We start from the raw sequence: 25,022 nt of genomic DNA, 5'->3' as shown, positions 1-25,022 counted from the left end.
CAGCTAGCATCACCAGAAAGAAATTCTCAGGTGATATAAGGCTCTGTGTGTTTCAGAGAATAACTTCTCCCTGGGTGCACAGGGCTTAAACTTGGTCCCAAACAGGCAGACTTGATTTCTGATGATATGGTTGGTATTTATCTTTTCTTGTTAGCTGGAGTTTTGCTATCTTTCTGGTGACTTTTTCTTCTGTCTTCTGTCTTCTCACCCTCCACAGCTGTCCTTGTTGGCTCAGGACAAGAGGAGCTGAAGACTAATTCGTAATGTTTCAATGGATCCATATGCAATGACTAATTCATGTGCTTTCTCAATTTTCTTCAGCTAACCAGGCTTCCAAGTCTCAAATAATTAAAACTACTCAGAACTATCTAAAGACAATTCTATAGAGAAATGTTTCTTTTTTTCTGATTTGTTTTTATTAGTTGAGATTGTTTTTCTTTGTTTTTCATTTTTCCTTATTAAGAAATTTTCTTCTCACTCCACATGCTATCCACAGACCCTCCCTCCTCCTTCCTCCCACCTCCCAGCCCTCTTTCCCAAGCCACCCTGCATCCCCACATCCCCCAAATTGAGGTATCCCATGGGGAGTCAGCAGAGCTCAGCACACTGAGCCTAGGCAGGTCCAAGCCCCTTCCCACTGCACCAAGGCTGTGCAAGGTATCACACCATAGGCACCAGATTCCAGAAGCCTGCCAGGGACCAGGACAGATCCCAATCCTCCTGCCTGGGTGCCCCCCAAACAGTTTGAGCCAAACGTTTGTATATACTGTAGAATCATTTTTCTGAGGATTGAGGTACAGCCAAAGAAATTTAAAATATGTATCAAAGCAAATGTGCAGGTATGGCAGCCAAGGCACAAGAACAAAGTGAGTGACATTTGTTTGCCATAATTCATTTGTATTTTTACCTGTGTGAGTAACTCAATATATAGGATTATTGTAGTATAGGAGAGCACAAAAAAATCTTTCTTGCATATTTGTATCATTTGTCTAAGCAGAATGTGGTACTGTGCATGAAGTCTACTAGGATTAATGTCTAAGTGTTGATATTCTTGTTCTGGTGAAGTAAAAATAGGGTAGGTTGATGCATCAGCTATTTTGTTTCCTTCTGCAATAAAGCCAGGAAGGTTACAGGTTGCATGAGTATGAGTAATAAACAAAGAATATGTGAAAACCTTAACCAGATTTTGTAGTCCCTGTAGTAATGAGCACATACCAGAATGTGAAGATGAAATTAAATTAGTTTCTATATCTAGAAATAATCTTACAATATAAGCAGAATCACAGACAATATTTAATGAAATGTAAATAACTGTAATAGATGAATCAAAAGACCCAGGTCTACCTACTTACTGGGCTGAGGAAAAAGAAGTATTAATAGATTGATGAATATCTGGGCCATGAATACCTCTTCTACCCTTACATGAATCATCAATAAAATAGATACCTGCCTGTGGAATGGGAGAAGATTGGACCATTTTTATAATCACAAATTCAGTTTGTATGAGAAAAATTCCATAGCTTTCCAGCTGAAAAAGGATTTCCTATCATCCCATAGTAATCTGTAAATGAAATTTGAAAATCCATAGAGTTTTGTAAGGCTCTTAAAAACTGCTTGTTAGTTAATGGTAATATAATACAGCAAGGATCAAGTCCATATAATCGTTGACATTAGGTCCTCCCTAATTTACAAATTGAGTAAGAAGAATAAAATAAGCTGTTAGTATTTTATGGTCCTTATGGTATAAATAAATCCATTCCAAAGGATTATCATCTTGTACTGTAATACCTATAAAGGACAATTTAATGGGGAGAATAAGTGAATTAAAAGGAAGTGAAGGATCCACATGATACACAAGTGCCTCTTTTAATCTGATTCAAATAGCTGTAGTTCCTTGCTTGCCTCTCAAGATAATACGCCAGGACTATCCAAAGGCATCTCTCCTTCTCGAGTTTTCAATAGATTGGTTAGTGAATAATTAGGTTTTCCTAAAGTAGGATGTAGCCAATTAATACCTCTAATAACTTCTGGAAGTTATTAAGTGGTTTTAAATTGTCTTATCTAACGAAAGTGTGTGTGTGTGTGTGTGTGTGTGTGTGTGTGTGTGTGTGTGTGTGTACAGATGTTCTAATAACTAGCTGTTCCAAATACTGCATAGTGTCTGATCTGTCTATTCCATAATAAATATTTTGATTTTACTGAAATTGCACTGGAAATACCAAGGGTGGTTCTTGATGTCAGGAAGGAATTGGTGAAGGAATTCATTTTTCCCTTCTTTGTTGTAGCTAGCCGAGATTGTAAACTTATCTTTTCCATAGGCTCTCCTAAGTCCTCAACAGAAGTGGAGAGAATTCAAGATGAGATTGATTACCAAATTCCTCACCTCATGATTCAGGGGCATTTTCAGGCAACACATATTTAAAGGAGGCCCCAGTAAAGGAACTGGGAGATCTTTCACAGCCAGTTATTGGAGGCCGTGTTTTCACTTTCTATTTTGCCTGAATGGGGATAATCATCTTTCTTTGCCACTTTTTACCCATTTTAAGGTTTGGTTAGCCAGTTTATATTCATTCAATGAATTAGTCATCTCTTCCTCATGATTAATAGCCTCCTTACCTTCCTTAAGTATTTTAATACCAATCCAAAATAAAGCCTAAATGATCCAAAATTGAACAGGGATCTTTTCCACATGTTTGTGTAACTTTTAAATATTCTTTCAAATTCTGTCCCATACTTCTTAATCTAGAGGTCCATTTCTTCTGGAACCAGTAATTATAATCATAATCAACTTATGAGCAATCTGTTATGATTTTTTAAAATTTTATTTTATAATTTAATTTAATTTTACATATCAGCCATGGGTTCCCCTGTGCTCCCTCTCCTGCCCCTGCATTCCCCCAGCCCATCCCCCATTCCCATCTCCTCCAGAGAAAAGACTCCCCTGGGGATTCAGATCAACCTGGTAGATTCAGTCCAGGCAGGTCCAGTCTCCCCCTTCCAGGCTGAGCCAAGTGTCCCTGTGTAAGCCCAAGGTTCCAAACAGCCAGCTCATGCACTAAGGACAGGTCCTGTTCCCACTGCCTGGATGCCTCCCAAACAGTTCAAGCTAATCAACTGTCTCACTTATCTAGAGGGTCTGATCCAGTTGGGGGATCCTCAGCTTTTGGTTCATAGTTCATGTGTTTCCATTAGTTTGGCTATTTGTCCCTGTGCCTTTTCCAATCTTGCTCTCAACAATTCTTGCTCATACAATCCCTCCACTTTCTGGCCAATTGGACTCCTGGAGCTCCACCTGGGGCCTGGCCTTGGCTGTTTGCATCTGCTTCCCTCAGTCATTGGATGAGAGTTCTAGCAGGACAGTTAGGGTGTTTGCCCATCCTATCACCAGACTAGATCAGTTCAGGCTTTCTCTTGACCACTGCCAGTAGTCTACAGTGGAGATATCTTTGTGGATTTCTGGGGACCTCTCTAGCACTTGCTTCTTCTTATTCTCATGTGGTGTTCATTTATCATTTAATACTTATGCTTCTTCTTTAAAAAATGTGCTCAGGCTTGACAAAAGGCAACACCTTCCCTGGTTTCTGCCCCATTATGCTCACTCAAGTCCTGTGAGGGTACCCTTTCTCTTATCTCTCAGATGACTTCAGATCCATGTTGGGGCACCACTTATCTACTGCTCAGGAGGAAGTAGGACCTGGGAGAAAAATAAATGAGGTGGACTGAAGTCCTATGCAATAGCCAACTTTATCCATAGACTCAGACAATTTACACTCTGGGGGTGAAGAAAGATCACCTAAGTCAAGTTCTAATGAGTTCAGGCTGTATACACAAGACAAGATGCACATTGCAAAAACATGGTTTTCCCTAGAGGCATATAAAGGACAGTTTAAACATTTAATTGCATAACAACAATAAGCAATAATGAGAAGTCTGAAGTCAACTCACTCCTATCTGCTACACTTGGGAGGGGCACAGAAAAAAAAAAACCCTCAAAGAACAGGTTCTTGAGGAAGCTGAGGTCATAAGACTCTTACCTTGTTTTCAGGAGTACTCTCTCCAGTACTCCAGATTCTTCTCCCAGTACTCCATTCTTAGACTGTGCTCTGACAAAGCTATGTAAAATATTTCATCTCTGTTTGTCATATTCTTCATCCTTCCTTAATGTTTTGTTTTTAATTTCATTTGTATATCATTTCTTAAAAGTTCTCTGATGACAGAAAATAGCTAATTTGATCATGAAAAGCAAATCAATGCATCTGGGAAAAGGTTTTGATTTTCAAAATAAATTTTAACAACTTCTGAAGTTATTGCAAATACATAAATTCTTTATATTCTTTTCCTATAATAAAAAATAATCTTTTGGTGGGGCTCACAATAAAATAAATAAATGCCAAATATTTGATATGTTCCAATTCTAGTTATATGTCCTTATATTTTTGCTAAAATGCTTCTTTTGTGAAAGAAAGTGGAGTGGAAAGTTATTTAGATGATACAAAATTGACTGTCAACATAGGATAGAGATTTGGATCAGATAATCTAATCTTTGAAGAGAAATGAAAAATAAACCACATTAATGTGACCTATAACATTAAAGTCTTGCTATATGTGGTTACAGACAGAGAAGAGAGCAGTAATATTTCAACAACATAGGGCTTAAATCTGAAATAACAAACACTAAACTAGATCTGGCATTTCACAGTGATTATAAAGATACCTCATCTGAGAGCCCAGACCACCCAACTCTGATACCCAGTTCTGCCATTTATTGCTGTGGTCTGTGCTGATGTACTTACTTTTTTGTTCATAAGTTTTCTTTGGTGGGAAAATGGAGTAATTTTGGTTATGCTATAGAGTGATTATGAAATATCGGCTAACATATGCATTATGAAAGCAGTGCTTAGCAATACAGAAATTTCCAAAACTACACACACACACCCCCCCACACACACAAACTCATATATATATATATATATATATATATTCTCTTCTAAAAATAAATTCCAGAGCCTCACTCATTCTAGAGAGGTATTCTGCACCTAAACTATACCCCAGGCAACTTTCATTACTTTATATACTTTTTGAAAGTTAATTACCACGAACTATTTTATGGTTTTGAAACATTGACCAAAAAATCCCAACTAAGAAAGCAAATAGCAATTTTTAAAAAGTAAGGTTTAGAGAATTGGTTTTGCTTCTTATATTAAAAAGTATCTAAGCAAAAATACTTCCACAACATTTCATAAGTAATTCTTGAAGTTAATTATATATAATTAGAGGGAAATGCAAAGAATTGAGAGAACAAAATGTACAACAGAGCACCTGTGGCCAACTATATAGTGTATGTGTTTGGAATTCATTGAGAATAGATCTGAATGTTCTGACCACACACAGAGAAAGTAGGGCAATGAGGTTGTAGGCATGCTGTTAGCAGAATAAGTAATAATTTCAGAACAAACACACACACACACACACACACACACACACATATATGTTATCCATTTATCATACTATACTGCACAACTTGTGTGTGTGTGTGTGTGTGTGTGTGTGTGTGTGTGTGTGTGTGTGTATTTCTTCACCAGTTATAGCTATATGGAATTCAATGGGAGGCAGGTTGGCGCAGAGTTTTCTGTATATGATATGCTGAAATGACTGGATTAGAATTCTATTACTTAGCTCTTAGTACAATGAATGTTATTGACAGCATTATCAAAGAGTGTAATAATGGCTGGTGGACTTTCTCACATTCTCTAGTAGCAACACAGGTATTTAATTTAGGGTTTATAATCCATAGTCTTTTGTGAAGTTTAAATAAGTAGTTGCTTGCATCATTTTCTACTATAAATCCCTAAATAAGTTTCTTTGTTCTCTTTACATCTTGATATTTTGGACTTAAAACAATCAGTGGGTACTGTGTCATAGGCAGAATGATTATAGCAGGCTAAGCTCCACAATACCCCATCAATATGTAGTCATGGTTTGTGCCAATAAAAACATAAAAAAATTAAAACTGAAAATAGCATCTTAGACCACATAATTTTTGGTGGAAAACAATTTAGCATGTGTATTAGTTACTTCTCTATTGCTGTGATAAAGTGCTTTGACCAAAAGTAACTACAGAAGAAAGAGTTAATATGGGCTTGTGGTTCTAGAGCAGGGGTTCTCAAGCTTCCTAATGCTATGACCCTTTAATACAGTTCCTCTTGTTGTGGTGACCTCAACTATGGAATTATTTCCATTGCTGCTTGATAACTGTAATTTTCTACTATTATGAATTGTGATATAAATATCTGTGTTTTCCAATGGTCTTAGGTGATCCCTGTGAATGGGCCATTTGACCCCAAAGGGATGCAGCCCACAGGTTTGAGAACCATTGTTTTGGAGGGATAACTATCATATTGGGGAGGCAGACCAGCAAGCCTCAGACATGATGGCAGGAGCTGGAAGATGAGAGAACACATCATTAACCACAAGCATGAAGCAGAGAGTGAACTGGAAAAGGGGTGAGGGTTTAAACTCTCATAGCCTGCCTGCAGTGATAGGCTTCTTCTAGCAAGGCTGTTGTCATCCATAATTTCTCCGAAGAGCAGCAGAAATCCCTCCAGATCTCTGTGAGTTCAAGGCCACATTGGAAACAGCCAGGCATGGGGACACACACCTTTAATCCCAAGAAGTGAGCCTTTAATCCCAGGGAGTGATGGCAGAAAGCAGAAAGATATATAAGGCATGAAGATCAGAAACTAGCAGTATTTGGCTGGTTAAGCTTTTAGGCTTTGGAGCAGCAGGTCAGCTGAGATTCATTTGGATAAGGACTCAGAGGAAACAGGATCAGCTGAGGAACTGGCGAGGTGAGGTAGCTGTGGCGTGTTCTGCTTCTCTCATCTTCCAGCATTCACCCCAATACCTGGCTCCAGGTTTGTTTTTATTAATAACTTTTAAGATTCCTGCTACAGTAACAAGTACTCAAGTGCTTGATCCTCTTAGAGATATTTTTAATTCAAAAGACCACAGCACAAAACAGCTAAGTTGGAAATAAATGTCTTAGGTAAATTCAAATTAGACATGTGACAAGAAAATTATAAGAAGGAATTCTTGAAGTCATTAAAATGGGGAGATGGGATATCTTACCAATTTGGAGACCCAACATAGGTCCTAGGTACATAGCTTTTGGATTGATGAAGGATGACAACTATTTTGAGAAAAACAACTGGAATTTGCAAGAAGTGTTAGTACAGCGTGAGGTTCTCTGTAAGAAGTCGAAAGTCAAAGGAAATTCTCAGTACATGGATACTTTGATCCATCCATTTTGACCTAATATCCGATTTGTGGGTTGTAGAAAAATTACTCTGGTTTTGCAGAGAATGAACTGTCTTTTTGTTTAAGGAATAACTAATAAAAATAACTATGGTGATGTGAATTACAGGTGATTTTCTAAAGTATATTCTTACCTTGACCAGCACACATAGTTCATGCTATCTTTTACAAATCCTTCAAGCTAATAATGTATATGTTCTAACCTAGGAAACAACAACAGGTGTAAAATTTCTATATTAAGATGATTCTTTTTTTTAAATTTAAGTTTTTTTCCCCCGTTTTACATACCAACCACAGTTCCCCCTCCCTCCCCTCCTCTGGCTTCCCACCACCTCCCCCTCCACTCTTCATATCCACTCCTCAGAGAGGGTAAGGCCTACCACAGGGAGTCAACTAAGTCTGGCATATCAAGGAGAGGCAGGACCAAACCGTCCTCCCTGTATCAAGGCTGAGCAAGGTATCCCTCCACAGGGAATGGGCTCCAAATAGCTAGTTCATGCACTAGGGATAAATCCTGGTATGACGAACTGCCCAAGCCACACAACTGTCACCCCTATTCAGAAGGCCTACAAGTTTTGTCCCACATAGTCCTAGGAAGGGGAGATAGACAAGATCTCCTCAGTAAACTGGGAGGAGGGGATGAGAACATGAGGAAATGGATGATCGAGTTGGAGAGATAGAAAGGGAGAGCAAAGAAAGAAATATCTTGGTAGAGAAAGTCATGATGGGGTTACGGAGAAACCTGAAGCTAGAGAAATTCCCAGGAATCCATAAGGATGACCCCAGCTCCAACCAGGAGTGAAGAAGGTGCCTTAACTGAACATCCCCTGTAATCACATTGATGAATTAAGATGATTCTTAATGGTTTACATCAGTTTTCTGACCAAATCAGTTGTTCTGAATCGGTGAGTGACTTCAGCCAATGAATATCAGTAGATCACCTCAGGACATCAGCCAGGTTTATCTTGTCAGTTCCATATCAGGTTCATCAAACCTGAGGAACCAGGTGAGTACTATAAATAACCTGATAACATATACTTAAGTGTACAGAGGATGAAAAACTCAAACAGAAAACTTGATGTTCAGGAAAGTTTCTAGAATAGAGTCCTGCAAGACATGTTAAAATGCTGTCTTTGAAATTTCGTAAGCAATAAGAGTGGGATGGCTACAGTGTCTCTGCTTAAGAAAACAAAATGGAACTATGGCCACTTTTACGAACTTTGTATGTGAGACATATGATATAGCAGTGTGTAATTTTAATACAATTTAAAAGAAATTGTTAAGGACATAAAATTTGCAGTAGTGCCTCATGCAAGAGAATGTATCCAAGGTGATCTAGGATCTAGGCCATACTCATACACTAGGGCTAGCTATATGATCAAGCAGATGTCCCTGTTATTTTATATAAAGTCCTTAACTATACATACCACATAGTTCAGTGTTTAGTAGTCTAAGACATTAGTGTGAATCAGAAAAGAAATGGATGTAATCATCAAGGGTTGTAAAGACTATTAAAGAATATGAACACAAATAACTCAGCTGAGAGGGCCAACATGAAATATAAATAACTAAGGAATGATTAAAATCATCGAAATATGTACCTTCTGAGCTTTCATTATAAAAACAGAAAGAAATGAGAAGATGGATAGAAACAGAATTTCAGTTAAATGATTGCCACTTGCCTTTATATTCCAATAAGAGTATGTGTCTTCAGTGAACTTCCCATAAAGGCCAGTAAGACCTGACATTTTGAGTGACAATATTTCATTTTGGATATGTTAATAACAGTTATAAGGAAGATCCTAATAAAGCATGTTTTTTGAGTCTTTTCCACTACAGATATTGTTCCATTAGTTTCTATTAACTAGGGTTGAGAGAGGCTTCTGGGTCACTAACTTCCTGCACTAATATCTTGCTATATGAATAAGCTGCACCTTCTTTGACATCTGTAGGAATATGCTCATAAACAATGAACATGTGTTTAAACTAGGATGAATAAAATTGACTTGAGCTAAAGTATGCCAATACAACCTTGTGTCTAGTCTACTTCTTTGACTTGGATCAAGTAAATGTGTTATGAGTTCTCCACAGTGATGGGTGACTGTCTTAGTTAGGGTTTCTATGTATTATGAAGTGATGACATGACCACAGCAACTCTTATAATGGAAGACATTTAATTAAGATGGTGGCTTACAGTTTCAGAGATTTAGTCCATTATCATCATTGTGAGGAGCATTGCAGCATGCAGGCAGACATAGTGTTAGCTGCATCTTGATCAGAAGGCAACAGGAAGTGGCTCAGTGTCACACTGAGGAAAGCTTGAGAAAAGTCCACCGCTACAGTGACACACTTCTTCTAACAAGACCATATGTACTCCAACAAAGCTACACATCCTAATAGTACCACTCCCTATGGGGACAATTTTCTTCCAAACCACCACAATGATCCCAACTGTATAATGACATTCGTCATTATAGTCTTAATAAAAAATTGAAGTCCACAAGGTTCCCATGTTTATCAGCATTTAATTATACTTTAAATGGACATGATTCTATGAAATAAAAATTCCAATCCTTTGCATAGTAAAAGGGGACAATCTGAAGACTTTATCTACCATCGTGTTGATGAATGATTTCCAATATAAGAGTACCACAGGAACTCAGGTAAGTCTCCAATGCTTGTACTAAAGCAATATGGTACACATGCTTGTATCATTTGTGTGTGTGTGTGCAGAAACTAGACCAACCTTCATAAAAGGGAGATTATGCTGCTGGGATAAGGCATATTATCCATACCTTCCACCACGACAACTCTGTTATTATTATTATTATTATTATTATTATTATTATTATTATTTTATTCATGCAGTGGTGTCTAAGGAAAAAGGCCACCCATTAATTAACCATTTGTTCTATGGGTGTGTGTGTGTGTGTGTGTGTGTGTGTGTGTGTGTGTGTGTGATGCTTTTGAGAAATAACATAGAACAATTCACATACTTATATAATTAACATTTGGTCAATAAACATTTCCCTGAATTGTTTTTGTCAGTAATGTCTCAGTCTTATTTCACTGAGGACCAGAGCTGACCATCAAGGCCTTTACATGTGTCTCTCCTTATGTGTATACTGGATTTCCTACCAATAACCTTTCATCATTCTGTAGAGACAGCAGGACATGTTTACTTCTAGTAAGATACTAATCTGTTCATACCTTCAGCTTATCTTAATACTTTCTGTTTCTAACAAAACCCTAATATATAATACAAGTGACCAAGAAGGATATTTTGAGGCAAGAGAAGCAGGTGACATAGGAACCTGAGTAATTTGATTGTATTATTTGATTGTAGTTTTATATGAAATACCAGTTCCAATTTTCATTGTTTAAGGATAAAACCCTGACAGTGGCATCAATTGGGTACACTAGAGTGGAGTCTTATCAGGAGTAAATAAATCACTGAAAGCAAATCTATGAGCATTGTATCTTTCCCTGAGATACCTTCTATTCCCTCTTATTCACCATGAAGATACTACTGTATCTAATGCTGTGATGCTCTGGCCCATGGCATCCAAGAACCAATAGCACTTATGGACCATGAAATGAAACCACTAAACCTATGTACTTAAATAAATAGTTTATGCTTTAAATTGTTTGTCTTAGGTATTTGCCACAGTTTAAAACAAAATAACACACACACACAATGGTACCAAGAGTTAGGTGCTGAGACTAAGTGATCACATGGTACAAAATCTTTGAAAATGTTTTGTGAGACAAGGCTGGAAACCTTTGGATATGTGGGCTAGAGATTCCCTAAATAAAATATTAGAAGTAAAACTTAAAATACAACACGAGCTTTAGAAACTAGAGCTATCAGGGATATGGAACATTGCTGAGGAAGGAAAGCCATGGACAATGAGAGTTTCAAATGATGAGAGAGGCCATATGGATTCCAAATTGCAGTAATACATTGGTAGGCTTCTTTGAAAGTTCACCTCACACCATGTTCCCTGGATGCTGGATGTGGAACTCTGAGGTATGGCCTTCACCCTGCTTGCTTTCAAACTTGTTTTGTTCTGATCCCTCTTTTTATGCCAGTGTTTCTTTCTTTTGCAATGGGAATTGTGTTTGTTTTCCTGATGGTAGTGATTTAAGAGTTTACTTGGGTTTGAGAGGTGACTTTGAGTTTGAACTTTCGAAGAACCATTGATGGACATGATTATTGAAGATATAGTTAGTTAATTTCTTATTTTGAAAAGGATATGAGATGAATATGATTGCTATCACTTGAAAGTGAAATGTCTCCTACAGGTTTATTACTAAGGGCTTTGTTCCTAGCTGGTGGCACTCTTCTTAAAGGTCTTAGAAACTATAAGAGATGGGCTGTGGTGATATTTTATTTTTATGCTAATAAAGTTTGCCTGGAAATCAGAGGTCATAGCCACAAACAGAAGTCAGGCAGTGGTAGCACACATCCTTAATCTGATCACATGTCAGGCAGAGTCTCTGTGTGGTCAAGGACACAGCCAAGCCTGGTAACATCAACCTTTAATCCCAGTACCAACCATAGAGACCTGGAGGTCTGTATAAACAGGCAGTGATGAGGAAGTGAAGTGGCTGGGCTTAGAGCCAATGAGAATGCAGAACAGGAAGGCAAAAACAAAAAACAAAACAAACAAACAAAAAAAACAAAACACCACAGGTTAGACAGGAAGAAGCTCTCTCTGTGGAAGCTACTGTGTGGTGGTAAGCTAAAGCTAGTTAGTCATGGCTATTCACCCTGATCTCTGCAACTATTACCTCTGTATTTGTCTCTGTGTTTCTTATTTAATAAGACTATTTAGAAATTCATCTACAATGGGGTCTACCTGGGGGCAGTAGGCCACTAGAAGTGTGTTGTTTGCGTGCTCTGCTTCTCTGTCCTTTCATTTGTCCACCGATATATAAGCTGCCTCATACCACCACATGTTTCTCTGCCATGATCTACAGTTCTCTACAACCCACCATGGAACCAGACAACTGTGGAGTGAAGTTTTTGTACCATGAGAATACTCTGTCCTCCTTTTAGCTCAATGATTACTACATCAGACAAAAGATACCTAAGGTTTATTTATAGTTTTACTCTTATTTATCCTTCCTCTCTTTCAATTACTTTCCATACCTATTGCTTTATTTACAGTTCTACAAAGATGTTGTGACTGGGGAAAATTATTGGGTATTATTTGATTCAAAATGGAACTAACATTTAAGTCCAGAATGGCCTTGTAAATATTATAAGTTAATTTATATCTAATTATAAAATTGTGCTTTTTCAAAGTACACTGTGTGCCTTTGTGTGTGACTTAGTAGAGAGACCTTTAAGATCACAGACAGAAAAGAATGAAGTTGTAGCTGATACACAAGCACACTGTTGTATAAATATATCCAAGAGATAATATTACTCTTGAGGCTAATCAGAAAGTTATTTTTATTCCTATATTTTCATAGTCTAGTATAGTAGCAGGTAATTTATGTCATCTACTTTTATGTATTTTAATTAAAATAGAAACATCCCACATCTAGTCAATGAATATTGAGTAGCAAATTCTAAGAATCAGGAAATGTTCATGTTAGGGTTTTTTTTTTATTTATCAGTTTTAATTTAATCATTGATAATGTGTCAGTCTGCTAGATTTAAGAAGGAATGAAAAGTGAGTCATTTTGCAACATAGACAGTTTAAAATTATTCTTTGAAATTAAAAAAAATATTTTTGGTTATACAGACTTGATTTTAGATGCTCACTCTGAAATTTTACATGACCACTTTAAAAAATCAAAAGTATATGAAATGCTGACTTTTCGAGAAAGAAATAGGAGACAGAAATGAATTTGCTGAACCAGGAAAAGAAAGCAATTTGCTCTATTTTGGTGACTTGGAAAGTCTGAGACAATTGGAATACTTCAGAGAACTCAAGATATTAAAAAAAATAATGTTTTATAATTAACATTTCCCTGGCACTAATATGTTACATTTCTGTGATTCATTACATGGTAATAGAAAAACTACAGTAAAATCTAATAAAAATAATGTCTTACAAAATAAGAAATGTCTCCTTTTAGCAGAGAGTCCAGATGTTTTTGAAAATAGCTTATACATCTGTGAAAAGAGGTAATGGGTAAAAGATATTTTGTCAAATAAATTAGTGGAGAATTCTTTCAGGCAATATCACAGCAGATGTGGATTTGTGTTTTGATGGTAACTACCAGCTGTGGTTCACTCTAGCTCACCAGAACTAGTTCACATGTGTCATCAAGAGAGGATGTGAAATGGATAGGATTTTTCAGAAGGCCTCCTAGAGATGATACTATTATGACCCCTTACTTTCTTTCCTTTAGGGGGTTAGATTCTGATAAAAATACATAAATTTTCATTTACAAATTGTATAAATTACAGGTTAATAGCTTTTCAACAAGATCAAGTTTTCATATATAATGATTTTTTCCATGCTGTATATCACATGTGTAAGACTGAATCTCGATAGCTTATTTCATGAGCTGTTGTATATGCAACATGTGTATGCCTGACATTTTTCAAATACATACTCAGTTCCTTCAGTACCATTTGTTGAAAAGGCTATCACTTTTTCTTGATATCATTGCTGAGGAATTTTTCTGAGGATAAACTCAAATTTATTATTTGTATGTGTTTATATCTTTAAATTGTATTATATGAGATTACTTGTGTGTTGCTTCATGAACAAATAGGTATTTAACTGAAGAAAATAATTTTCAAAGAAGTATTGTTATATTAACTGAGATCAATGTTCTGCCTTTACATTTCTCTTATTAAGCCTTTTATGTGTTTGGTAAATAGGTATAAAATAGGTTGACAACATTTTAATTGAGATTGAAATAGTTTATAGATTAATTTAAGAAGATTTGAAACAATATTGTCTTCAAGTACTTTTATTTATAAACCTTTTCAATTTACTTAAATTTTCTCTAATTTATTGAATCAGGTTAGTATTCTTAACTTTTCTGATTTCAATGATGGTAGAATTTGCATTTAAATTTTGAGTACATACTGTGTTTGTGGGTACATATGAAATGAATTGCCTAGTTTATTAACCTTGTACTCTTTAATTATTCTATTGTTTTTTAATTATTTTTTATTTTATTTGTGTTTTAGTTTTACACATCAGCCATGGGTTCCCCTGTCCTCCCTCCTCCTTCCCCCCACCTTCCCCTCAGCCCCTCCCCTCCATTCCCATCTCCTCCAGGGCCAAGACTCCCCTGGGGATTCATTTAAACCTGATGGATTCAGTACAGGCAGGTCCATTCCCCTCTTTCCAGGCTGAGCAAAGTGACCCTGTGTAAGCCCAAGGTTCCAAACAGCCAGCTCATGCACTAAGGACAGGTCCTAGTCCCACAGCCTGGATGCCTCCCAAAGAGTTCAAGCTATTCAATTGTCTCACTTATCCAGAGGGCATGATCCAACTGGGGGCTCCACAGCCTTTGGTTCATAATTCATGTGCTTCCATTCATTTGGCTATTTGTCCCTGTGCCTCTCCAATCTTGGTCTCAACAATTCATGCTCTTACATTCCCTCCTTTTTCTCGACAATTGGACTCCTGGAGCTCCATTTGGGGCCTGGCTGAGGATCTCTGCATCCACTTCCATTAGTTATTGGATGAGAGTTCCAGCACGACCATTAGGGTGTTTGGCCATCTGATCACCAGACTAGGTCAGATCAGGCTTTCTCTTGACCATTGCCAGCAGTCTACAGAGGATGTATCATTGTGGATTTCTGGGGACCTCTCCAGCACCCTGCTTCTGCCTGTTGTCATGTGGTCTTCATTTATCATGGTCTGTTATTCCTTGTTCTCCCTTTCTGTTCTTGATCCAGTTGGGATCTCCTGCTCCCCTAAGCTTTCTTTCCCTCAAACCTTGCCCTTCATTACTCCCACTGTCGTCCAGGTTGTTCATGTAGATCTCATCAATATTCTATTGATTTTTTATGTCAAAAAAGTTTCTGGGAATTTAATTGTTACTGTTATTGGTCCTTTAGGATGTTCCCTTATGATTGTAGATATGTAAGATACAAAATTATTTCTTTATTCTAACCAATATACATTTATTTTTAAATTTCATGTTGTATAAGAAAAGCCTTTTAATAGGGCACTGAATGGGAATGGGGAGCTGCCTCTTTACCCTCTTGGTTTTAAGGAAAAAGCATCTAGTTTTGTATTAATAAATATGACATGGATAATAATTTTTTATAGTTATTAGTAATTGTTAATATATTGAGAAAATTGTCTGGTAGTATTAAATTGATGAAGTTGATGAGAGATTATTTTCATGAACAAATGTTGAAACATTGTGAAACTTTTATTGGCATCTATTTGTGTTTTCATGTTATTTTTTCTCCCCTTTCATCTAAGTGTGGTGGATTATATTAATTGATCTTCAAATTTCTAATCAGTCTGATGTCTTGATGATTGTGTTTGGGCTCCCCACACAAAGTGTCATACTTTGTAAACTTCCGAATAATTGACACATCTCACAGCTCCAGAAGTTCAGAGCAGAAGACAAAATCCTTAGTGTATTTAATGTTTTCTGGTTTCCCTTTTAATCATTCTAGCAATTTCTTGGATTCTGTACAAAGCAAGAGAATTATCTGGAAGCTCTAGCAAGTCACTAATATTATTGTTAAGGTTCTGGCACTGTGACCTCATCCTTGTAACAGGGAAATAATGTGAGAAATTGATAGTGCTTGTGATGTTGGCTTTGTACATTGTTGGGTTATTTTTGCAAATATCTCGTGGAATGTTTCTATGTGCAAGGTCATGAAATGTGTGTGTGTGTGTGTGTGTGTGTGTGTGTGTGTGTGTGTGTTTCTGTGAAAGGGTGATTTTGTTTCAGATAGACTCTTCCTCTAGTGACAGGTTTCAGAGTTGTTTATGTTTTTTACTTCTAATTGCTTCATACGTTAAAAAGGTAATTGGATGTCACTTCATGCTTTTTCAAAAAAAGCATAATTTCTGTATTTTAACTTTTTCCTTATTTGCCTTAAGTATAATTTAAAACACAACTTTTTATTTTCATTTAAAACATAATTTATGCTACACAGAACCACTACTCTAAATAGCAATGAATTGTTTCATAACTCATAAATCATGAAATAATCCCTCAGAATATAAAAGATACCTATAAGGTAAATTATGTAATTAAATTATTATCAAGGAAAGTGAGTGCTTTGCCATGACATGTATTTTTTGGTTATATTTGCCTCTGTAGTTTTTGTTTGTTTACTATGATTTACTTTTCCTGAATTCCCTCAGTTTGTGCTTTCTTTATTGCCTCTATTTCAATTTTCACATCTTAAACTGTATCCTTCACCTATTTGACTGTTTTCCCCCCCTTGGGTTTCTTTAAGGGGTTTATTGATTTCCTCCATTTTTTTATTTGTCTTTCCCCCCATTTCTCTAAAGGAAATTTTCATTTTCTATTTAAGGGCCTATGTCATCTTCATAAAGTTATTTTTAAGGTTGTTTTCTTCTGGATCATCTTTGTTGGGATGTTCGGATCTTGCTGTTTTCGGATTACTAAGTTCTGGTGGTACCATATTTTTCTTTGTGTTGTTGAATGTGTTAATTCACTGCCCTCTACAAATTTCTCCCTTTAATCCACACAGGTGGAGCTCTGGGTCACTCTTCTTCTAATTGCTGTAGGTGGGGCCTGTGGATTTGGTGGTCGCTGGTGCCTCAGAGGGTGGTTGGCAAAGAGGTGAGGGAGGAAGGGGCTGCCCAATCTCTGGGGCTGTGATTGCTGTGGGGAGAGGCACAGAGTGTGCCCCTGGGGCCTAGGGTCTAGAGAACTGAGCTGTCCACCCGGGAAAACAGAACCTCACCTCTACTTCCCAATAGGTGCAGGAGAGCAAGTGGCTCTGGTGGTTTCTATTGCCATGCAGGGAATGGGTGGTGAGGGGGAAAGGGAGGAGGCTGCTGCCCAGTATCTTGCTTCAGGGGTTTGGGGAGAGGGGCACAGAATGTGCCCTGGGTCCTAGGGGCTAGAGAACTGGCCAGTCCGGTTGGGTCATCAGGGCCTTATTTCTTCTTCCCAGTTGATTCAGAAGGAGCATGTGCCCAAGACATTTCTTTAACTCATTCATGACTATTACCTATACTGCTGAAGTCCTAGAACAAGCGGTGTATCACCAGACCCATTGAAGAAACTATTTTGGTTCATTTAGTTCTACAATATGTTCTATATTGTATGCAGGATATACACACATTTGATTAAATATACTTGATGGTTTTACACAAACACAATGGTACATGTCCTTGCATTTTTTAAACCTTTATTAGAAGTCTCTAACTTTTCATTATTAAATACAGTGTCTTTTCTTTTGTAACCCCCTTTCTTCCCTCCTCCTCCCTCCTCATCATCTTCTGGTTTTCACTCAATCTTGATTTATTTGTACCCAGCTCTTATATTAAGAAATTATTTTAAGCAGATGCAAACAGATGCAGAGGACCACTGCCAGACATTATGTGGAAAGAAAATCTAAATTGCAGGTCTCCATCAAATTCCTCCCCTCAGAGCTCAGAGCATCTTCCAGAAGAGGAAGAGGAAATTTTGTAAGAGTCAAAAGGAGCCAGGTAGTGGTGGGGTGCTCCTTTACTCCCAGCACTTAGGAAGCAGAGGCAGAAAGACATGTGAGAGTTTGAGGTCAGCCTGGTCTACAAATCCAGTTTCAGGACAGCCAGAACTACATAGAGGAACCCTGTCTCCAAAAAGAGAGAAGAAATGGGGGAAAGGAGAGTGTTTGGAGGACACCAGCCAAACGTGGCCCTCAGAATCAACCACACAAGGCACATATGAGCTCACAAAGTGTGAAGCTGCAAGCACAGGTCCTACATGCATCTACACCAGGCCCTTTGTAAATATATTATAACTATTAGCTTAGTATTTTTATGAGACTCCTGACTAAAAGAATGATTGAGTCTCTGACTCTTTTGCCTGATCTTGGGACTCTTTCTCTCCTGTTGGGTTTCTGTGTCCAACTTTGATAGGAATATTTTTGCTTCACCTTATTATATTTTTTGTCATATTTGATTGTTATCTTTATCTATTAGGAGCCTATCCTTTCATAATGAAAGACTGAAATGAAGTGTATGCAGAGAGGAGGGGAGGTGGGAGGAACTAGGAGGAATAAGGGGAACTGTAATCAGGATATGTTGTATGACAAAAGCATTTATCTTCAATGAAAAGAGGAAACAATTTTACATCTAACTATAGTAGAATTAAAACTGTAAACTATGAGATTCTATAGTTATAAAAGAATATTATCTTCATACTTAAAATTAATATTAAATCAGAAAGATACCTGCATGCCCTGACAAAAATAAGCATTCATTAATTTTAAAATTATTCATTTCACTTAGCTATAGAAAATATTACTCATACTTTGGTCTATAACTCAGAAATGCTAAAAGATCTGAATGCACATGAACTTATGCTTTTGTTCACTTAGTATGAGACAATTGTTGTGTAAAAGGGGACTTGGGGACTGGAAGAATTACTGATGACAAAGAAGTTCAAAGAAATAGTTTCCCTCCAACATAAGAGGACAGTGTCACATATGAACTCACAGTGGTTATGACAGCATGCACAAACCCAGTGAAAGTTCAAGCCAGGCTAAATCTCACCATTCAGAGGGGAGGTAGATATGAAGTACTATCCCTGGCCAAGGCTATTTATTGGTAATTTATAGTGAGTGGGAAAGAGAGAGTCCATTTTCTTTATGAGTGTTGGTACTGGTAGGTTGACTCTGCTACACTAGAAGGCCACAAATCCATGGATATATGATAAGAATTAGACTTGATGGTTGAAAAAGAAGGATACAAAGATTTGTGGGTAAGGTGTAGCTGGAAGTTTTCCTGTGTCCTTTCTGGCCTGCTGTCATCAGGACAAATTTCTCTCACCTGCTGGTCCCCTAGTGGTTCAGACTCAAGTAAACACACAGAGGCTTATATTATTTACAAATTATATGGCCTAATGGCTCAGCCTTCTCACTAGCTACCTCTTACATCTTAAATTAACCTATTTCTATAAATCTGTACTTTGCCACATGGCTTATGGCTTACCAGTATCTTTACATCTTGCTTCTCCTGGTGGTGGCTAGCAGTGTCTCTCTCTTTGAATTTCCCACCTGCCTCTAAGCTGTCTTGCCATAGGCCAAACAGCTTTATTTATCAACCAATCAGAGCAACACATATTCACTGTGTACAGAAAGACAACCCCCCTTCACTTCACTTCCCCTTTTCTGTCTAAACAAAATGAAGATTTAAACTCAGCCTAGTAAAATTACATATAATAGGATAGTTATCAAGCAAGAATTACAGTTACAATATCTAGTCTATTTGTATTTGGCAAAATCAAAGAAAATATTCTTTCTACCCTATATTTGTGAGTCTAAAGTTTCAAATCTTTTATTATAACCAAGGAAAATTATAACTATCTAGTCTTTAACTACATCAAAGACCCCAGAAGGATATAATATTACCTAAGTAAGCAAGAAATGCATTGAAAGCAACTTCCAAAAATCTAGAATGACAAAAGAAAAAGGACAATATGGCACCATTGCTGAAGAGGCCTTTGTAATCCACAAAAAGGTACAATGCCCCTTTCTTCTAAGGCAGTTGAGCAGGCAGTGGACAGATGGCTTCTAGTATGCAGTGGAACAGCAGCTGAAACAGTTATTGTTGAAGAAGTAGCTAGGCTGACTGAGTCTAACCTCTCCATGGCAGACTGGCCTTTAATAAAAGATATGAAGCCCCCCACAAGCTGAGAAGAATGGGAAGCCAGATTCCAAAAACATCAGCAATTCCATAATTCTAAATCCTGAATCATGACTGGACACTGGTGAAAAAAAGGGATATGTGGTGATATTTTATTTGTGTGTTAATAAATTAATAAAGCTTGCCTGGAGATCAGGGGGGGAAAGGCCAGCCATTTTAAGTAAACAAGAAGTCAGGCAGCACACGCCCTTAATTTCTTAGCAAGCAAAAGCTCTGTGTGTTCAAGGCCATACTAGGGAACAAAGCCAAGTGTGGTGACACATGCCTTAAATCCCAGTACCAACCATAGAGACCTGGAGTCTGTACAGACAGACAAAAAGTGACAGCTGTGTAGAAAAAGGAAGTGAGGTAGCTGGGCTAAGATAGCCAATGAGAGGGCAGAACAGCAAGGCAATAAAGGTGTGAGTTGACAGGAAGTTTCTCGCATTTGTTAGCTACAGAGCTGGTGAGGTAAGTTTGGCTAGTGGGTTTCCCTATTTCCTGTATCTAAGGTTTTCACCCCTGTATTTGGCTCTGTTTTTTATTTAATATATACTCTTATTATGTTTAAATTTAAGATAAAAGTGATAATTTTCAGATTTATTTTAGTGTCAATACCCATGTGAAATGTAAACTTTGTTTTAATGGTTTATGTAAATTCCAGAAATTTCCATGAGGCTTTGTTGCTTGTTTGTTTTAGAACATTTTCACAAAGTCAAATTTTATAGAATGAGGTAGCAGGTAAATGTTAATTAAACATGCACCTGCTTTGTTCAAATAATTTATTTGAATGTTACTTACTTATTTTTCCTTCTTTGTTCTAAATGAACACTAAATCTCTAGTAACTCTGTGTGCATCCTGAGAAGACTGTGGTATTTTGTTCAAGTTCATCATCAGTAACAGCAAAACCAAAGCAACACATACATTTCTGATGGTTTCTGAACCTGCTCATGAGTTTATGTTTTACATTGTTAACTGTGCTCAGCTCTTGGCTTGGTTAGTGCTTAAATACCCATATGAAGGTGTTACTTACTCTGTACAACTTGATGGCTTAAAAAACATGTGGAAACAAAGTGGTCAAGAGAAAGCCTAATCTGACCTAGTCTGGTGATCAGATGGCCAAACACCCTAACTGTCATGCTGGAACTCTCATCCAATAACTGATGGAAGTGGATGCAGAGATCCATGGACAGGCCCCAGGTGGAGCTCCAGGAGTCCAATTGTCGAGAAAGAGGAGGGACTGTAAGCATGTGAATTGTAGAGACCAAGATTGGAAAAGCACAGGGACAAATAGCCAAACTAATGGAAACACATGGATTATGAACCAAAAGCTGTGGAGCCCCCAACTGGATCAGGCCCTCTGGATAAGTGAGACAATTGAATAGCTTGAACTGTTTGGGAGGCACCCAGGCAGTGGGACCAGGACCTATCCTTAGTGCATGAGCTGGCTGTTTGGAACCTTGGCTTACACAGGGACACTTTGCTCAGCCTGGAAAGAGGGAACAGGACCTGCCTGTACTGAATCCACCAGGTTCAAATGAATCCCCAGGGGAGTCTTGGCCCTGGAGGAGATGGGAGTGGAGGGGAGGGGATGGTGGGAAGGTGGGGGCGGGGCGGGAGGGGGAGGACAGAGGAACCCATGGCTGATATGTAAAATTAAAACACAAATATAATAAATAAAAAAGGAGAAAACAACAAAAACAAACAAAAAAACTGTATAATGATATAAGAACACTGATAATTCGAGATAAATCCTACCAGATATTAGAGCATGGATGATAGACATTCTCTTTCCCTCTTTAAAATAATGTGGGAACAACTGATCCTCAAACAGCTTTTCTGATCATGCTTTCTCTTCTGTACTTGAGGAGAGTGCATTGTCTTATTTGTTGTCTCAAGATGGGATATTTAGTGTCAGTTATTAAGTTATTGTGGCCAAAGCAAAATGATTAACCCATTGTCCCTGAGCAGCTCTAGTGAAATTAGCATTCCTACATCACAGTTGTCCAACCCAAATGTTCTGAATCATTTTCCATTCCAGCTTTAGGACTTTGTATATGACTGTGGACTCAAACACCTGAGGCCTTGGTAAAACTGCAAAAGCACATTACCAGGTTCAAGCAGATGAATTCAAAATAACTCATGTAAACCGAATCCCCTGAAGATTCACACAAATACTACATTCTGATAAATACTGATTCAAATCAATTTCTACTCAATTATCACTCACTATTACTACATTTTCTATAAGAAACAAATGAGTGGGGATAATTTTACAGTCACCATGGTTACCATTCTAATTCTTCATTATCTTTCCACTGATTTACTCCCTGTTTCTTCTTTGTTCTCCTTGCACTGGCCCATACTTCTCACAGCAGCCAAAATGTTCTTTCAGTATTATCTATCAGATGCTGTCAGTTCCCAGTCTTATCATTGCATTTGAAGCTCTTTAGCCTGCTGTGAAATGTTCTGTATTATCTATTACTATCTGCCTGTCTGCCTTTATTGCCTGCCATTCCAATCTCATTTACTATTCTTCAGCTTCAGTAACTTGTTCTGGAAACACAGCCATGTGTTATTCTGTGATCAAGTGCTCTGTCTCCTAGAGCTGGGTACCATGCCAGAAATGTTTCTGAAAAGACATCCAACCCTTTTGTATCCATAGTAAGACCCTGTCTCATACCCTAGTGGCATATTCCATGATTCTTTCATTGGAATTTGCCATAAATGCCAACCTGCCTCCTTACTTATCACCAAGATCTGCAACAGTAGAGTTAACTTTATCAGACGGCCCACACCTTGAGGCTGCCAGCCTCATTACATGGACCTTTTGTAGAGGGCACTCTGTTGCTCAGCTTCAGCAGAATCTACTAACATTTACGTCTCTGAGCATAGGATCTGAACAGGGCACCCATGATGAATATATTGTCTCCAGAAACAAGAATATCCTGTTAGATTCTTCATTATCAGTGAAAAGAAGATGTAAGGTGCAGCAATATTAATTTTGTTTAGAAGGAATATCACTGAAAATTTCATCTCTCTAAGCATTAAAATTTTTACTAAGTGGCAGGCTCCAAAATATCTGTAGGACTTATCTTCCTATTTCTGCAAAATGAGTGTTACCAGAAGCTTTGCATGCTAACCACACATTACTCTTGCAGTCCAATCAGCATGACACCATCATTAGAAAACAACAGTGTGACATTTCATGACTGGCTATGTGATGCAACTTTTTATGGGGACTCTATTAATACAGAGGTAAAGAGAGTTTACGTGTGTGTGTGTGTGTGTGTGTGTGTGTGTGTGTGTGTGTGTGTGCATGTTTGTGTAGGGGTGAGACACTACATTTATTACCATATTTTCATATGAGTATATATCCCCTAATCCACTAGATTTGCAGGCATAGAGAATATCTGCTCACCAGATCAATGACCAAATTGTCAAATATCTGAGGAATTTTTAATTTACTTGGCAATAGAAGCATATAAACACAGTACTCTGGCTTGATGCAGTCTCCTAGTGATTCTCAAAGATCTTGTCACTCTCATTTAAAACAAAATTAGTAAATTAACCTGAGATAGGATGGGATTACTTCCCTTACATACTTCGTTTTATTAACATTATCATAAATCTTTTACACTAAGATGTAATGAGTTTTCTTTTCTTTTTTTCTTTTTTTTTTTTTTTAAACTACAACTGGGGAAAGCAAGTAACAGGCAACCCCAGTGGCTTCAGGCTAGCCTTCCCCATAATAACTCTTACCTCATGGTCCAGATACCATACTGAGATTTATCTAACTCCAAAACCTCTTTTGCTGTTTTGCTCTTTAGTTCTTTGGAACATAATTTGCCATAGGCTGAACCTAATGTACTCATCACCCATAGTCCTTATTGCTTTAGCTCCATTACCCTTCCTGGCTTTCAAAGGCCATCCACTGTTGTGCATCTTAGTGGTATTTATTCCTAGTCTTCCTCAGTTGTGTGTCCTCTGGCACTCCATGGAATGTGGTCTTTCAGTTTTGTAGTCTTATATTCATTTCAGACCACACACATTCTTAGTCTTTCTCATCCCTTCCTTTACCAACTGTTCGGGCAATATGGGCAAGCTTACTTTACTCAAAGCAGGTCATCATTCTCCCAGGATATTTTGGATCTCACTAGAGATAAGTATGCTTAATCATTTAGGAGTCCTTAAATCTCATGGACATCAAAATTCCTGACAGTCAATTTGTATCAATATTACATAGGAAAGGATATTTTAGCTTATACATTCAGCCTATGTTCACACCCCCTCATCACATTTGAGACTACAGTGCCACAGTACATCATGGCAAGAACACATCATAGAGGTAGTTTGTTCACTTCATGGAGATTGGAAACAAAGAGAGGAGAGGCTGTATAAGTTACAACATCCTGCTCTAGGGACACCCTTCACACCAACATAGATTCCCATCACTGAGCATTAAGGTATAAAGTTTTCTCCACTTCAGGCTGGTGATAAAGCCTTCATCTTGTGGGTCTTTGGAGCTATGAATTGGCCATATCATGGCTATGCTAAAAATAAATGAATATTTATGTGCACAGACCTGGGTTCTAGTCTCAATGATCAATTATTCATGCAGTCAATGTCAGGGGTGCTTTCTCAGGTGTTGATACAAGTTATTTCTTGAAATCATTTTCTCTGTCAAATATTAGGTTATTCTGGTCTTAATCATAAATAACTTATCAAATCAAAAAATAACTTATTTTCACTTGGTAGCCAGAATAGGATATGGAATATTTTTCTGAGGGTGATGTCCATTCCTTTGTGTATACAGACTTCCATAGATCTCTCCTAAATGAGGAAGGGATAAATAGTATCAAACAATGAGTGAAACAAACATTCTTGCAAGT

The sequence above is a fragment of the Onychomys torridus genome, chromosome 6, assembly GCF_903995425.1.
Source record: "Onychomys torridus chromosome 6, mOncTor1.1, whole genome shotgun sequence".
Lineage (NCBI taxonomy): Eukaryota > Metazoa > Chordata > Mammalia > Rodentia > Cricetidae > Onychomys > Onychomys torridus.
The sequence above is the reverse complement of the archived record's forward strand: the minus strand, read 5'-3'. Positions refer to the sequence as shown.